The sequence below is a fragment of the Cervus elaphus genome, chromosome X (genome assembly GCF_910594005.1).
Source record: "Cervus elaphus chromosome X, mCerEla1.1, whole genome shotgun sequence".
Lineage (NCBI taxonomy): Eukaryota > Metazoa > Chordata > Mammalia > Artiodactyla > Cervidae > Cervus > Cervus elaphus.
Genome location: NC_057848.1, coordinates 73,745,797 through 73,762,214, shown reverse-complemented (window position 1 = coordinate 73,762,214; position 16,418 = coordinate 73,745,797). Strand labels below are relative to the sequence as shown.

The following is a 16,418-nucleotide window of genomic DNA, read 5'->3' as shown; positions in this document are numbered from 1 at the left end:
ACCATGTCCCTTGACTGGTATTTGTCTGATATTTTACTCGTGACTAGCCTGGGATTAAAGTTCGGGGGAGGAATTTTGGAATTTTACAGATGTAAAATCCTATTCTCATCACATTGTATCAAGTGTATATACTATTAGCACAATTGATCACTGATGATGCTGTCATTGATCATGTGGCTGAGGTAGTGCTTGTCATGTGTCTATGAGTTAAAGTGATTGTTTTACGCCCCCTTTCTATCCTGTCCTCTTTGGAACAAAATCAGGATGAGCCGTCCATGCCTCAGGGGTGGGGAGTTATGCTCCCCTTTCTACAAGTGGGAATGTCTGCATAAACTGGAATTTTTCTTTGTGGAACACTTGCCTATCCTTGTTTGTGTAATTAAGAAATTATTTCTGTTTCTCAGTATGGAATCATGGTATCTTTATTAAACTTTGGGTTAAAATCCGATATAACTTTATACATTTTTATTTTTAAGTTGTTCTTGGATTGGCCATTGGAAACTCTTACTGTCAATCCCTTTGTATATACCTTTGTCAAACCCCTGGAAATGTTGCTTCCTCTTTTGAAAGTTTTTTGAGCACTTCTTTTTCTCTTTTTTATTTTCACACCAGAGAAGTTGCTTCAGGATAATTTTCCATATTTCCTTTCCCAATTCTAGAATCATCATTTTTTTTCCGTGGAGCCCTTGTTCCTTCTATTGTTGAATGGTATTGACAAAACTAGATCTGTGCCCTAAATGTGCTCATTGGTATTGAAGGGTCATTGCTTCTGGGCACCCATTGGTTGACAGGGCAAAGAATTATATGTGTACTTCTTAACCTGTGCTTATTTATATATCTAGAAATACTTTAGATGGTAATGATTTCACGGGTATGACACCAATAACACAGGCAAAAAAAGGAAAAACATAGATAAATTGGACCTCATCAAAAAACAAGTCTGTGCATCAAAGAACATAATGAAGGAAGCTACCATATGATCCAGCAATTCCACTTCTGAGTGTTTACGCAAAAGGAAATGAAAATAGGATATCGAAAAGATATCTCCACTCCTACATCTATTGCAGAATTTTTCACAATAGCCAAAATATGGATACAACATAAGCGTCCGTCAATGGATGAATGGATAAAGATGATGCAACATATTCAGGATAGAGCCATATGAGAGAAGGAAATCCTGCCATTTGCAACAACTTGGAAGAAGTTTGAAGGCATTACGCTAAGTAAAATAAGTAAAACAGAAAACGATAAGTATGGTTTGTTATCATTTACATGTGGAATCTAAAAAGGACAAATGGGGACTTCCCTTGCAGTCCAGTGGCTAAGACTCTGCAGTTCCAATGCAGGGAGCATGGATTTGATCCCTGGTTAGGGGACTAAGATCCCACACTGTTGTGCTATTATTGTCTTATCTAACTACTTGGTCATCTAGGCAGATCCATTCAAGGGAAGTACACAACAGAGAAAACTAAATACCCCCCAGTCTGTGTGAGAGGACCAGAAGGAGAGTCTCCTGGTAGCCAAAGAGGGAGGGCAGATAGTGGGGAAGAGCAACTATGAGCAAGGGATCCCAGCAAGTTGTATGAACTCCTGAGTTCAACCTGAGCTGTGCATGCAGGAATCTCACCAGAGACAAAATATCAAAAGTGTGGAGAACTGAACCATTGCCCTAGGGGCAGGCTGGGCCCTGCGTGATTCACAAATACTGTGGATCTAAATATCACTGCATCAACCACAGCAAAATGCACATTTATTTCAAGCACATGGGAAACATTTAACAAGATAGAATCCTATATCCTCAAAACAAACTAAAAAAAAATTAAATGATGCAGAGTATGTTCTCTGACAAGAAAAGAATCAAACTAGAAGTGAAACAATATGGAAGGAGAAGAAAAGTCTCAAATCACTTGGAAATTAAACAACCATCCACAGGTAAAAGAGAGATTCTCAAGGAAATAGAAACTGCACTGGAATGAATGAAAATCAAAGGGCAATATATTGGAATTTATGGGATGCATCTAAATAGTGTTAAGAGGGAAAACTATAGCATTTAATGTTTAGATTAAGAAAGAAGAAAGACATCAATCAATAATCTATCCTTCCAAGTTAACTTAGAAAAAGAAGAGAAAACTATACCCAAAGCAATCTGCATACAAACAAACCAAAAACAGAAGAGAAAAAAAAATGAAATCAAAAATAAAGAAACAAAATCATGGTAAAAAAAAAATGGTTCATTGAAAAGATCAACAAAATTGATAAAACTCTAGCCAGATAAACAAAATCTAAAAAAGAGAAGACAAATAACTAATATCAGAAATGAAATACTATCACTACAATTCTACAAGCCCTACACCAAAGATGTTGGAAGGATAAAAAGGAAACACTAAGAACAAATCTATGTACAGTATATAAATTCAAGAACTTAAGTGGAATTTTAAAATTCCTCAAAATCGAGAAACTACCCAACTCACTCCTGATGAAATGTATAACTATATTACTACATCTATTAGAGAATGGATATCACATTTTAAAATTTTCTAAAAAGAAAATCTTTAGAACCTCAGAAATATCCAAAAACTCAAACAGAAATTGTCAGAACCATCTTTATCAGAACTCTGAAGAATTGTCAAAGGTTAGCAGCAACTAAGCTACCAAGATTGTGAGCTCCTCTGGGTCAGGGTTACTTATCATGCTCTGTGGTCCTGGTGTCCACCATGGGCCTTGGCACTCAGTGGGAGATCAGAAAGTGTTTGCTAAATAATGTCTTACTCACGGCTCCTGCAATCTGGTTGGATCAACTCTATTTGGCCCCCAATACATGTAACAGGTCAACACGACCATAAACACAAACGGAAGCAGTGGCACAAGTACATCTCTGCAAACATCTGTGGAGAGGTGCCTGACACTTACACAGCCAACAGAGACAGAACTTTAGCTGGGTAGCTTTAAAAAATCCCATTTTTTTTTTTCATGAAAATCTGATCACTGCTGTGAAAGAACAAAATGATGGCAATAAAGAGCTCCTCATAGAATGACAAGCTGAGCCCATGTCCTCCAAGTGCTGGGAGAACAGAAGTAGCATTTAGGAGGAAATGACCAACCAGGCACAATAGGAAGGCTATTTAGGTTTGGAGGAGTACAATATTCTGATGACTTCCAGAAGTATAAAACCCAGTCCTTTCCTAAAATATCCTCTGGCACATTTAAGATACAGAGACCTTTGACTCTTGTAACAGCATAAACATTCTGGGCCTTCCCTGATAGTGTATGTGTTAAATGTCAGTACACAAGAAACTAGTGCCTGCACAGTCTGAATTCCAGGCCTGGCCTTCCTGTCACTATTAAAGAAAAGTGAGTTTATGAAATGAGTATTCAGTAATTCTGCTTCACTTTTGCTTAAGTCCAAAGGACCTGAGACTGTGTTGGGTCAGCAAAAACACCCTCCTAGCAACAGAGGTCAAGACAGTAGGGTGATAGATACCTAAGCACAAAAATAGGCCTATGACCAAAATTCAGATGCAAATGCAATGGTGCACATGACTGTAGTTTAGGGAGTCCATAAGACACAATGACGATGCTCAGCTGGTGTTTTCAGCTCCTCATCAAGACTTCATGCTTTCCTGGGTTTGGGGCCATGATGTTGAGCAGTCACTGGATGGAGTTTGACCTGAAAGAATAAAGAGAACACAGGTGGACTGAAAGTGTGTCTTATTGAAACAACTTGATGTCAAAATGAACAAAGGACTCTTCTTAGATGGGAGTTTAAATGGTGCCCTTCTTTTGAGGTATTCATAAGTACGTCACAAACTGAGAACATTTAAGCCTTTCTCATACACAGTAAGGCTAATATATAAGAAAATAGATCCAAATCCCACTCCGAAAAGGAACTGAGGAGGATGAGAGAGCCCAGGTGTGATCATGTCACTCTGCTGCTTAATTCTCTACCACCCATAAAATAAAAGGTTCCCAAGTGGCTCCAGTGGAAATGAACCTGCCTGCCAATGCCAGAGACATAAGAGATGCAGGTTCGATCTCTGGGTTGGGAAGATCTCCTGGAGAAGGAAATCGCAACCCACTCCATTATTCTTTTTTTTATTTTATTTTTTATTTTTTTTATTAGTTGGAGGCTAATTACTTCACAACATTTCAGTGGGTTTTGTCATACATTGATATGAATCAGCCATAGATTTACACGTATTCCCCATCCCGATCCCCCCTCCCATCTCCCTCTCCACCCGATTCCTCTGGGTCTTCCCAGTGCACCAGGCCCGAGCACTTGTCTCATGCATCCCACCTGGGCTGGTGATCTGTTTCACCATAGATAGTATACATGCTATTCTTTTGAAACATCCCACCCTCACCTTCTCCCACAGAGTTCAAAAGTCTGTTCTGTATTTCTGTGTCTCTTTTTCTATTTTGCATATAGGGTTATCGTTACCATCTTTCTAAATTCCATATATATGTGTTAGTATGCTGTAATGTTCTTTATCTTTCTGGCTTACTTCACTCTGTATAATGGGCTCCAGTTTCATCCATCTCATTAGGACTGATTCAAATGAATTCTTTTTAATGGCTGAGTAATATTCCATGGTGTATATGTACCACAGCTGAGGCAAGGATATACAATGGAAAAAAGACAACCTCTTTAACAAGTGGTGCTGGGAAAACTGGTCAACCACTTGTAAAAGAATGAAACTAGAACACTTTCTAACACCATACACAAAAATAAACTCAAAATGGATTAAAGATCTAAATGTAAGACCAGAAACTATAAAACTCCTAGAGGAGAACATAGGCAAAACACTCTCCGACATAAATCACAGCAAGATCCTCTATGACCCACCTCCCAGAATATTGGAAATAAAAGCAAAACTAAACAAATGGGACCTAATGAAACTTAAAAGCTTTTGCACTACAAAGGAAACTATAAGTAAGGTGAAAAGACAGCCCTCAGATTGGGAGAAAATAATAGCAAATGAAGCAACAGACAAAGGATTAATCTCATTATTCTTGACTGGAGAATCCCATGGACAGAGAAGCCTGGAGGACTACAGTCCATAGGGTCGCCAAGAGTCCGACATGACTGAAATGACTTAGCATGTAAAATAAGGTCCACATCCCTTTCTCTGCTATTCAGGGTCCCTCTAATTTGGACAGAAACTCCCATATATTCTGTATTTACACCATGATCCCATTTATTGTTTCCCATGTTGGAAGACTTCTGTTTCACTGCAAGAAATAGGGCTGAATATTTTTTGTTGGGTTGTGATCTGTGTGACAAGTTAGCCACAGTTAGCAGTGATATCTGGCTGGTTATTTAGGAAATCTTCCAAGTGTTAGCTTCTTCTCTTCCTTATTTCTGCATCTGGGCTCAAGAGAGGAGAAAACGTGACAAACACTACTTCAGCTAGGCGATCAAGGTAAATATCAGTGGTGATAAATCATGTGGATAGTATGTACCCTTGATATGATGTGATAAGAATGGCACTTTGTCTCTCTGGTCTTCCTCCCCAAAACTCATTACCCCAGTTGAATACTTTGGGACTTACACTTCTTTTCATGGTGCCTGGATGTTGATTTTTATTAGATACTTTTCTGTATTGATGTAGGTCTGATTTTTCTCACTCAATCTGTTATTGTAATAAGACAATCCTGGACTTATGCATTCCCAGATCCATCCCTCATTCTTCCCTGCTCTGTTCTAGATTATACAGGGGCCGAGTCTGGCAGGCTGCAATCAAACTAGCCAACAGTTGGCTGCCATTTGGGTTCAGCTAACCAGAAACACCAGCAAGAGATTAGAATCCTGGAAGACAGAGCAGTCAAAGATTTTTTCCTTCCTCTGCATCAGGTGGTTTGTCTGTCAATGGTTCCATATTCTTCATGGCACCAGCCATTCAACCATGAGGTTGACTCATCATGGCTCTAGATCCTGATGAATCCAACACCCAGGTTCCAGTAACACTATCTCCTTTCTTTGTCCTTCCATCCTAGAGATGAGTGATTTCCTCGTGTTGCTAATAACTGGGTTTCCCAATTCTCTCCTGGCTGGCCTCCTAAAACTTTTGTAACCAGCCCCTTGCATTAAGTTCCCTCTGTGGTAAATGTTTACAGTGGTTTCTATTTTCCTGGACAATCCTTGACTTACGTGTAGGCAATTATAATGACTGATCTTCTAGTGTTAAACTCCTTTGCATTCTTGGCATAAACCCAGCTCTGTCACCAGAAGTAAAATATGTTTGTCTCTTCTGTAATTCATAATAATAATAATAATAAAACAAAATACCCTGGGGTCTGAAACTTTCCCCAAATAATGTATCTTTCATCATCATCTTCATAGCCTTCTCAAAAATAATTTTTACATTCACTAGTTTTGGGGCATATATTGAAAAATTCCAACAGCATAAGTAATAAAGTGATTTAGTCAACTTGTGAAAAATAATTCAAGCAATATACTTGAAGTTAAATAGCATAGCTTGTGCAACAGAGGCAAAATGGTACTCAAAGGGAAATATGTAGCCTTAAATAGAAGTATTAGAAAATAAGAGCTATTTAAATCACCCAAGAAATTCAAGAAACTAGATAATGAACATCATATGAAACCTTACATAAGAGAAGGTAGGAAATAATGAAGATAAGTATAGAAATAACACATGTACACCCATTGCTGATTCATGTCAATGTATTGCAAAAACAACTACAATATTGTAAAGTAATTCACCTCCAATTAAAATAAATAAATTAATTAAAAATAAAAATAAAATGCAATACCAAAAAAAAAGAAAAAATCAGTAAGGCCAAAAAATAAATGCCAATTTCTTGAAAATATTTATGAAAAAAATCTTTAAATATATGACCAGATACTAAAGAAAAAAAAAACATGTAAAGAATATAAGTTAAAACTGGATAAACTATAGATGACAAAGATATTTGAATGATGTAAAAGCACAGCAAATATCATTATATGATTCCCTCAAGATAAGCAAATGGTGGACAAGGAAAAGTTTCTACATATGAAAGTATTTCAGGTAATAAACTAAAATTGAATGAGAGAATTTGCAAATTACCCTTCTGCAACCCCCAATGGGTAGAAGAAGGTGTGGATCATGAATGACTGCCTGCTCAGCACAAAGGATAAGAAACATTATGTTCTTCTTAATGGAAGTACATGGCGTCCACTAGGTAGCAGGCTTGTAAGTAAGCAAGTTAATCAAGCTTCTACCTGTAACTACCAATTGAAAGAACTTTTGAGGGGTCAAACGTGTTAAATGACATCAAACTGTTTCATTCAACATAATTTATATTATGGAAAACTTGAAAAATACAAAACCTTTTTTCACAACAAAAGCTACAAGAAAAAAGATGATGCAGGGGAAACCTATTGACTAAAATAGACTCAAGGAACATTAAAAAAATCACAATATATAGACAGTATTTGTGATTCAAACAAAACTAAAAAAATAATATATAAGGTAAATGTGAAAAATTACTAGATATTTGCACTTGTTAAAACAGTTAAATTTTTAGGAATGATCATTGTCTTGGGTTTATGTTTTATAAAAGACTCCTTGTCTTTTAGAAATGCATGCTGACATACTTAGAGATGAAACATCCTGATGTCTTGGACTACTTTCACATTAGTCCATTGGCAGGAATGTGGGGAAGGTGAGGGTTCATTGGAACCAGACCGGCCATGTACTGCAGGTGATTGATGCTGGCCGCCAAGTATATTAGGTCCCTTATACCATTCTCTACTGCTATATGTGTTTTGCAGTATCTGTTATAACAATAAAGTTTTATTATAAATATCATGCAATTAAATTTGAAATTCTGGGTGAAATGGACAATTACATAAAAAGAAGACCAAATCAGTCCATAACGAAACAGGAAACTTTAAACAATACAAACTTTAACTGTAGTCAACACCCAAACTACCTTCAAATGTTCCAAGACAGGCAGTTTGGGTGGCCAATTCTACTGATGGTCAGAGAAAACTAATCTCCATCTTATGTAAACTCTTCTAAAGCACACACAAAAAAACTGGGGAATTATTTAACTTATTTTCCCAGACCAGCTCTCCTTGACTATAAAACCAGATGAGTACTCCCACTCCTACCATGCAAAGAACACTTGAGCACAGTTCACCCACAGACTAGCAAATATCCTAAGCAAACGAATAGCATATTCAATAAAGCAGTGAATTACATGAACAGACAGGTTATGGCTAAAGAATGAAAATATGATTCAAACTGGAAAATAGCTCAAGTATAATTCTCCACAATAAAAAATTAGGGGAAAACATTGAAACGTCAGTGGATGTGGGAATAGCCTCTGAAATCAATTCAACATGAGTATGACTTTTAACAAATTGATATTAGAAAGTAACTTCCATTTCCTAATATCTACAGCAAACATGCTTATATGTGAAATGCTTGATGCATTTCCATTCAAGACAGGAACAAATCAAAGATGTATGCTTTCCCTTGGACAATGCAAAAATTCACTGGAACACAGAGTTAGAACTGTGCACATCAAAGGAAATAAGAAGTATGAATATTGAAAAAGATAATATTTTGTCACAATATGGTCATCCACATAGGGAATTCAAAGAAATTGATACATGGAATACTCAATAAGAGATGAGAAAAAACTTGGTATGGAAGATTACTACAGTAAAACCAAGAGCCTTGCCACATACACAAAGCACTAACTATTTAGAAGATGTAATTTAAAAATGCCCCATTTGCAACACAAATCCAAAAATTACCTAAGAAGGCTAACAAAATATATAAAATCTTAATAGAGCCTGCAACACAAATTTGTAGATAGATATGGAAAAAAAGTCTCAAATAAATAGTCTCAAATAAAAGGTCTCTACCAGTATATCACATTCATTTATGGGGGAAACTGTTATAAAGATGTCAAGTCTGCTTAAATTGTTTATAGATTTAGTGCTTTCCCTGTAGCTCTCAAGATGGTGGTGAAGTGTAGGCTGCTGTCTTTGTTCCCAAAATCAACACTGGCAAACTAAAGAAGGAAAAATGAAACAAATGAGAAGCACAATATCGACCACAAAAGCTAAACAACAAAATGTGAGAAGCCTCTGGAGGAGACTGAAGTCTGTTTGAACAGGATAATAAAATAAAATGCAGGAGGAGAGAGTGGGGGAGTTTCTGTGGGTAACAGTGTGAGAGATTCCTGCCCCGTCATCACAGGGCCAACAGCCGCCAGACCCTTTGAGCTCTGTTCTGTCCGTCAGGCGCATCCTGCAGCCCAACACACAGGGTTCCTCACACCCGCTCACCTCCCAGATGAAGAACTGAGGCCGTAGGGCTTGGGCATCTTCACAGGATCACTTGCTAGCGAGGGCCGAGGTGGGCTCAGACCCCTGGTCTTAATTCCCCTGGAGGCCAAGCCCTTCCCACCCACACCTGGCCAAGGCCTGACTTCTGACTTCTCATGCCTTCCTCTACTCAGTGCTACATGATGCCTCTGAGGTGACAGAAAGCAGGCCCGTGGGAGGAAGGGGTTGAGGAGAATCGGAAGCACTGTGGGGCTGCTCTGGGGTTTGCTGAGAACTGACTCTGCCGGGGGCCGGCGTCTCTGTCCATCCCAGTGCCTCCTGCATGAGGGCGGCACCATGTCCCTGTTGCTGCCATGGGGTGTCCTGCCCAACTGCACCTGCCAGGCTGACCAGCTCCTCGCTGCTGCCCCTTCTGAAGGCTGCACAGGAGGATCTCCTGTCATTCCCTACACAGAGCTTTCCGACTCCCTGCAGAAGTCCTCCCGCTGTCCCAGCTTTCACTCTGGACACCCTCCGACACCTACATTCCCTTTGCTTTGGATAGTAACTTTAGACACCTGGTAACCCTTCTGGGCAACTTCAACACATTCTCCAAATGTTTTCCCATTGGGTGTGTGACTACTCTGATGTGCCACATAATCAACTGCTTCTTTGGATATAAACCTGAAGTTAAAGAGAGGGATTTTTAAAACCCCCTGACATTTACAGCTGAATTTTAATGGGGCGTCTTCTTTGAAACTGGCCACCAAACACATGCCCATATTAATGAACTTACTAGGTGGTCAAAACCCAAAGCCTCCATCCTACGTGGTAGATGAGGAAGGACCACAGAAGTAGAGCCAACGTTTTCAAGGCTGAACACATGTAAACTGTGGGATCCTCCTCTGAGGTGAAAAAATAGTTCCTTGATAGCTCAGATTTTAAAAGAAAGGAAATAATTATCCATCTTTCCTTGGCCTCTTGTCTGGTACCTGACCCACAGGAAGGTCATGGTTATCAGCGTGCCTAACGGTACCTGGGCAGGTGCTCAAGCAAGTCCAGTTGTGTGGAGGCAGGTGACACTCCCAGGAGAAGATAGCCTTGCATCAAAAGGAAAGAGACCACTCTCAGTCGACTGATGTTACAGTCAGTATTATGGTCAGGATCACAAAGGGAGTATGGAAATGTGCTATGTGGTGACATGCAAATTCACCTGACTGACATTTACATGCCTCTCTTAAGATTATTGTGACACTGTGTTTGAAAACATCTGACATATAGGAGGAACTTAAGTATCTGGAGGATATCAAGGCAAATCTGGCTTTCTTAGAAACTCTTCCAAGAAATGAAGAACCTAGTCATAACAAATGAAACATGTATATTATCAAGTATGAAACAGATCGCCAGCCCAGGTTGGATGCATGAGACAAGTGCTCAGGGCTGGTTCACTGGGAAGACCCAGAGGGAAGGGATGGAGAGGGAGGTGGGAGGGGGGATCAGGATGGGGAACACATATAAATCCATGGCTGATTCATGTCAATGTGTGGCAAAACCCACTACAATATTGTAAAGTAATTAGCCTCCAACTAATTAAAAAAAAAAAACAAATGATAATGGCCACTCTTAATTGAGCACCTACTGTGGATCACCATGTGAGAGAGACTACAAGTGCTCATCCATATCTTGTCTTCCTTTCCTCCATCCCAGACACAGGGGACGCTATATCGCCTGACCACTTGTAGTTAGGAAGGGTCATGTGACTAGCCATTGCCATCGAGATACGAGCAGCACCGTTGCTCACGTCTGGAGCCAGTATGCCATTTCTGTGCTTTCTCTTTCACTCAGCAGCAAACATGGCAATCCAGTGGTAGAACCCCAGAATGGAAACAGCATGGGAACTCAGATCAGAGTTAGTGGCTCAGTCGTGTCTGACCCTTTGTAGCCCCATTTACTGAAGTTCACCAGGCTCCTCTGATATTCTCCAGGCAAGAATACTGGAGTGCGTTGCCATTCTCTTCTCCAGGGGATCTTCCTGAACTAGGCGTAGAACCTGCATCTCCTGTCTCCTGCGTTGCAGGCGGTTTCTTTACCATCTGAGCCACCAGGGAAGCCCAAGTTGAGCCATGCAAATTTCAGGTTTTGCCTGTTGTGTCAACTAGCAGTTACTTTAGCTGATATATAGCAACTGTTTTGGCTTCCCTGATGGCTTGGATGGTAAAGAACACACCTGCAGTGCAGGAGACCCGGGTTCAATCCCTGGGTTGGAAAGATTCCTTGGAGAAGAGCATGGCAACCTACTCCAGTATTCTTGCTTGGAGACCCCCATGGATAGAGGATTCTGGTGGGCTACACCCCATGGGGTCTCAAGGAGATGGACATGACTGAGTGACTAACAATAACTAACGAACGTGTTCTTAGAGTTACTTATGTATTGTAATTACAATTATAATAGTGCATGCACGCTTCTTGAGAAAACTTTTAAAACTTCAGATACATCATATTTTTCCCCTCTACAAAGTTTCCTCAAAATTCAGTCCCATTTTCAGAAATAACCACATCTAACATTCAATCTGTGTATGGAACTTTAAAGCTGATTCTAGACTTTCACACATAATTGTTTGTGAGTCTGAGGTGTGGGGGCTGATGATGACCATGATATGGCAGTGGCATGTGACAAGCTTTATATGGGCAGTACTTTGACAGGATGGCATGTGAAGGGAAGTCCCTCACAGCAAGAGATCTTGCAGAGATCATGGCAACAGCTCACCACCCAGAAGGGCGAGACGCAAGAGAAGTCCCAGTGGAAAGGGAATTGAAGGGTATTGTCACCTTCCAGCACAGTGGGGAACCTCTGGGTCAGAGAGCTGGGAAAGGCAGTAGTGGCCTGAAGTCTTATGGTTCCAGGTATAGTTATCTCATCTATGCCCAGTTACTGTTATCTATGCTCAGCAGGTTTGGGGTACAGTTTTTCAGGGTATGCCAAGGAAGCAGGTTCTAAATGGTGAAAATCAGTTTATTTGGAGTACATTTAAAGTAATTAGATGTTAAAAATTTGAGCTTCTTGGGGAATATTTTAGGGAAGGGCTCCATCTCACACTTCTGCAACCGTTCTGTAGCACACTCCACTCCCAGGCCCAAGCTTAACTTGCCTTCCTATTGTGCCTGATGGGTCATTTCCTCCTAAATGCCACCAGAGCTCCTCCAGCACTTGAGGGACACAGGCTTAGCTTGTCATTCTGTGAGGTGCTCTCTCTTGCCACCATCTTGTTCTTTCACAGCATTGATCTGATTTTCCTAGAAAATGGGACTTTTTACAGTTACTCGTGGGATAAAATGGTTTGTCTCTATTGGCTGTGTATGTATCAGGCACCTCTCCTACAGATGTTTGCAGAAATGTACTTGCGTCATTGCGTCTGTTTGTGTTTATGGCCATGTTGCCATGTATCGGGGTCAAAATAAAGTTGATCCAACCAGATCATGTGATCTGTAAGTCATTTTCTGATCTTCTACTGAGTGCCCATGGTGGCCACCAGGACCACAGAGCATGACATGTGAACTCTGACTTGAGCAACTCATGATCTAATAGGCAGTCTGGCCACATACACTTTACAGGGTTCTCGAGGCAAGAATACTGGATTGTGTTGGCATTTCCTCCTTCAGTGGACCATGTATTGTCAGGACTCTTCACTGTGACCCATCCGGCTTGAGTGTCCCTTCACAGCATGGCTCAGAGCTTCATTGAGTTAGGCAAGCCCTTTTGCCTCAACAAGGCTGTGATCCATGAAGGGTGCCCTGATGCTGGGAAAGAAGGCAAAAGGAGAAGGAGGCTGCAGAGGAGGAGATGGTTAGATAGCATCACTGAACCAATGGGCATGGATTTGAGCAAACTCTGCGAGATAGTGGAGGACAGAGGAGCCTGGTGTGCTGCAGTCCATGGGGTTGCAAAGAGTTGGACATGACTTAGCAATTGATTAACAATAAATGGCCACATAACAAAGTTCCTTCTTTATGTTCTAGAAGTTCCAAGGCATATAGACAACAAAAATGGGTAATCACGAATATATTTGGTTTTGAGTGAGAACACTTAGTCAGACTTAGGTTTAAAGGAGTTGGCAAAGCACATGGCTATAAACAGGGACTCTGAATCCAGCCAGCCTGGACTTCAATCCTGACTCTTCCACTTCCTGGCTTAGTGATCTTGTGTAAGCTTTCGACTTCTCTGTGCCTTAGTACCCTCATCTGTAAACCATGGATAGCAATAGTGCCTAACTCATCGGGCAGTTAGGAGGACAAAACCAGGTAATATCTGTAAACACATCCAACAGCACCTGGCACATAGTAAGTGCCCAGTGAGTGCTTATTAAATCAGCAAATTCTGATGTCACCAGACACTGCTGTGTAGCCTCAGGATTCTGTCATTCAGCTCAATAAACAGAACTTGGAAAGTCTGTAAAACAGGGCTAAAATTTGTGCTCCCCTGAGATGTGATGAACTTGAAACACTTAGCCTCCTGCAAAGCATGGTGTATGGTTATCCTTATCCTTGACGGAGGACTGGAAGCCCTCAGATCCCCCCATGCTCCAAAGGGTGCTATTGTACCTCTCCAAGGTTCTACATGGATGGCCTCCCTTGCCCTGACTTAAGCCTCCAATAGCTAAACTGCAGGGTATACCTTGCATTTCACTCTCCCAGTCATCTCTGCTGCCATTTCAGATCACAGAGGTCACGGTAATGGTTTGAAACCAGATGATTGGTATTCCCTAGCCTCTTCTCATTTAGATAAATAAGTATCAGTAGATCAACATCCTGACATGTGCTGCTCATCCCCAAACACTCTCTTATGCTTTTTCCACCACCCTCTTATGGGCATGTGCTTTTGTTGCCCATCACACACATCCTGCTGTTATAACAGAGGTAACTGGGTGCCTTGGCCTGAGTGGGAAATTCACATCAACAGGAATACTCATTATTTGCGATCAGCTTCTAATTAGTCCCATCATTTCTGTGCTCTTCTGAGCCCAGCTCTGGGTTTTTCATTTGTCTGTTCCCCTGGCACTTGAAGATGCATGTTGCTTTCCAGCACTCGCAGTCAGTAGCCCAGGGTAGACAGAATAGCCCAGCGCCCGCAAAGACAGTTCCTTACAGTGAAGGAGTGCCAGCGAGAAAAGCCAGACAGGCAGCTTCCTGCGATGCTCTCAGAAAACAGCTCTTTGTAGGGACCACTTCTGTTATAAGGACCCCAAACAAGTTGCATTATAAGGAGCTGTGAATATATTACAACTGCAATTACTTAAAATTTCCCAGTACCTCAAGAAACTTTGCACACCTCACCTTGGGGCTTAATTCCTGAATCATGTCAAAAGAGCTGCCACACTTCAGGCACGTTGGAGGTAGCCAGTCGACTGTGACCCTATTTCCTGGGAGATGTCAGGCTGGTGGAGGAGCTGAAGGAATCAAGGGCATGCTAGTGGGTTTGTCCACACTTGTGTTTTCACTTATAACATAATGGAAACTGCTCCTTCCATCTTCCCTGCCACCTTTGCTTTTAGATGCATGTGATGTTGAACCTGGAAAGGCCCTGGGAGATTGTGTATGGCAGGAAAGTCTAGGTTATTCTGCTCCTCCATGACTGACTCTCTATGACTTTTCTCATCTAATCTTCAGACAGTTTGCTGGTCACTCCTGATATACGTATATCAATACCAGTGTACTAGTGTATACCAATATATTGGTATATACCAGGGTACCAATTTATACTGATATACACCCAAATGTACAATAATTGATGAATGGACAGAATGTGTATCTATGCAGGGTTTCCCTGATAGCTCAGTTGGTCAATGACATATTACTTAACCATTAAAAAGGATTGAACTAAAGACTTAAGGGGAAAGAAAGAAGGATGTACTGATACTTTTTCCAACCTGAACCAACCTTTAACTATTTGAATGGGGGTAGGTTCCAGAGAATGACTTTTCTTTCTAAGGAAGGATGTGATGGGTAATTTCTAGCTAGTGATTTTCTAGAGGGGGATTCAGATGTTGGGGAGGGCTTGGGAGTAGATGTATATTACACTCATACACACGTGAAAGGTTCTCTTTGGTTGAACTTAGTGATACAACACCCAGAGGAGGATATAACATTTTAAAAGGATAACTTTTGTACTACAGCTTCCTTATCCATTCGTCTGCTGATGGGCATCTAGGTTGCTTCCATATCCTGGCTATTATAAACAGTGCTGCGATGAACATTGGGGTGCACATGTCTCTTTCAGATCTGGTTTCCTCAGTGTGTATGCCCAGAAGTGGTATTGCTGGGTCATATGGCAGTTCTATTTCCAGTTTTTTAAGAAATCTCCACACTGTTTTCCATAGTGGCTGTACTAGTTTGCAGATCACCAGCCCCGGTGGGATGCATGAGACAAGTGCTCGGGCCTGGTGCACTGGGAAGACCCAGAGGAATCGGGTGGAGAGGGAGGTGGGAGGGGGGATCGGGATGGGGAATACATGTAACTCCATGGCTGATTCATGTCAATGTATGACAAAACCCACTGAAATGTTGTGAAGTAATTAGCCTCCAACTAATAAAAAAAAAAAAGGATAACTTTTGGAAGGATATGAAGAAAGTGCAATCCATAGCTTTAGTCATTTGCTTGTCTCTGATAACAGCTGCAACTCACCTACAGCCTGCAATCCTTGACAGGGCAGCAGAATTCCCAGGGATCTTGCTGTTAATGCTGAAGGGACATAGCAAAAATGCATGAATTCCAAAGGCCTTTGTGAGGCATCTGCTGATTGGTTGTCAGCTGCAGAGTCAAGAGTAATATCGGCACCCCAAACGTGTGGTTCCCTCACGCCCATTGTGTTTGTTAACTTCCCTGAACAAGCACCAGCAGACGGTAGGGGAGGCCAGCCTTGGATCAATACTGTTGGGTGATAGCATCTGTGCGGGGTTTTGGAGTTGGGGGAGTTGAAGGTCTAAGCTCACTGACCTGCTTCAGGGATTCAAATTCCCTGTTCGATGCTGCATGACACAAGTTGATTCTTGAGGAGGAACTGGAAGAAAAGAAAACTCCATGATCCATGTCACACCCCAAGGTTTGAACACACAGTTGTAATTGGTTCAGAGGCTGTTC

The 16,418-nt window shown here is 41.1% G+C and overlaps 1 protein-coding gene across 1 annotated transcript in view; it reads left to right on the top strand.

Moving 5' to 3' along the window:
* The window catches only part of LOC122689843 (melanoma-associated antigen 10-like), a 335,391-nt gene that overhangs the window by 178,104 nt on the left and 140,869 nt on the right, over positions 1 to 16,418 (top strand). The window lies entirely within an intron of this gene.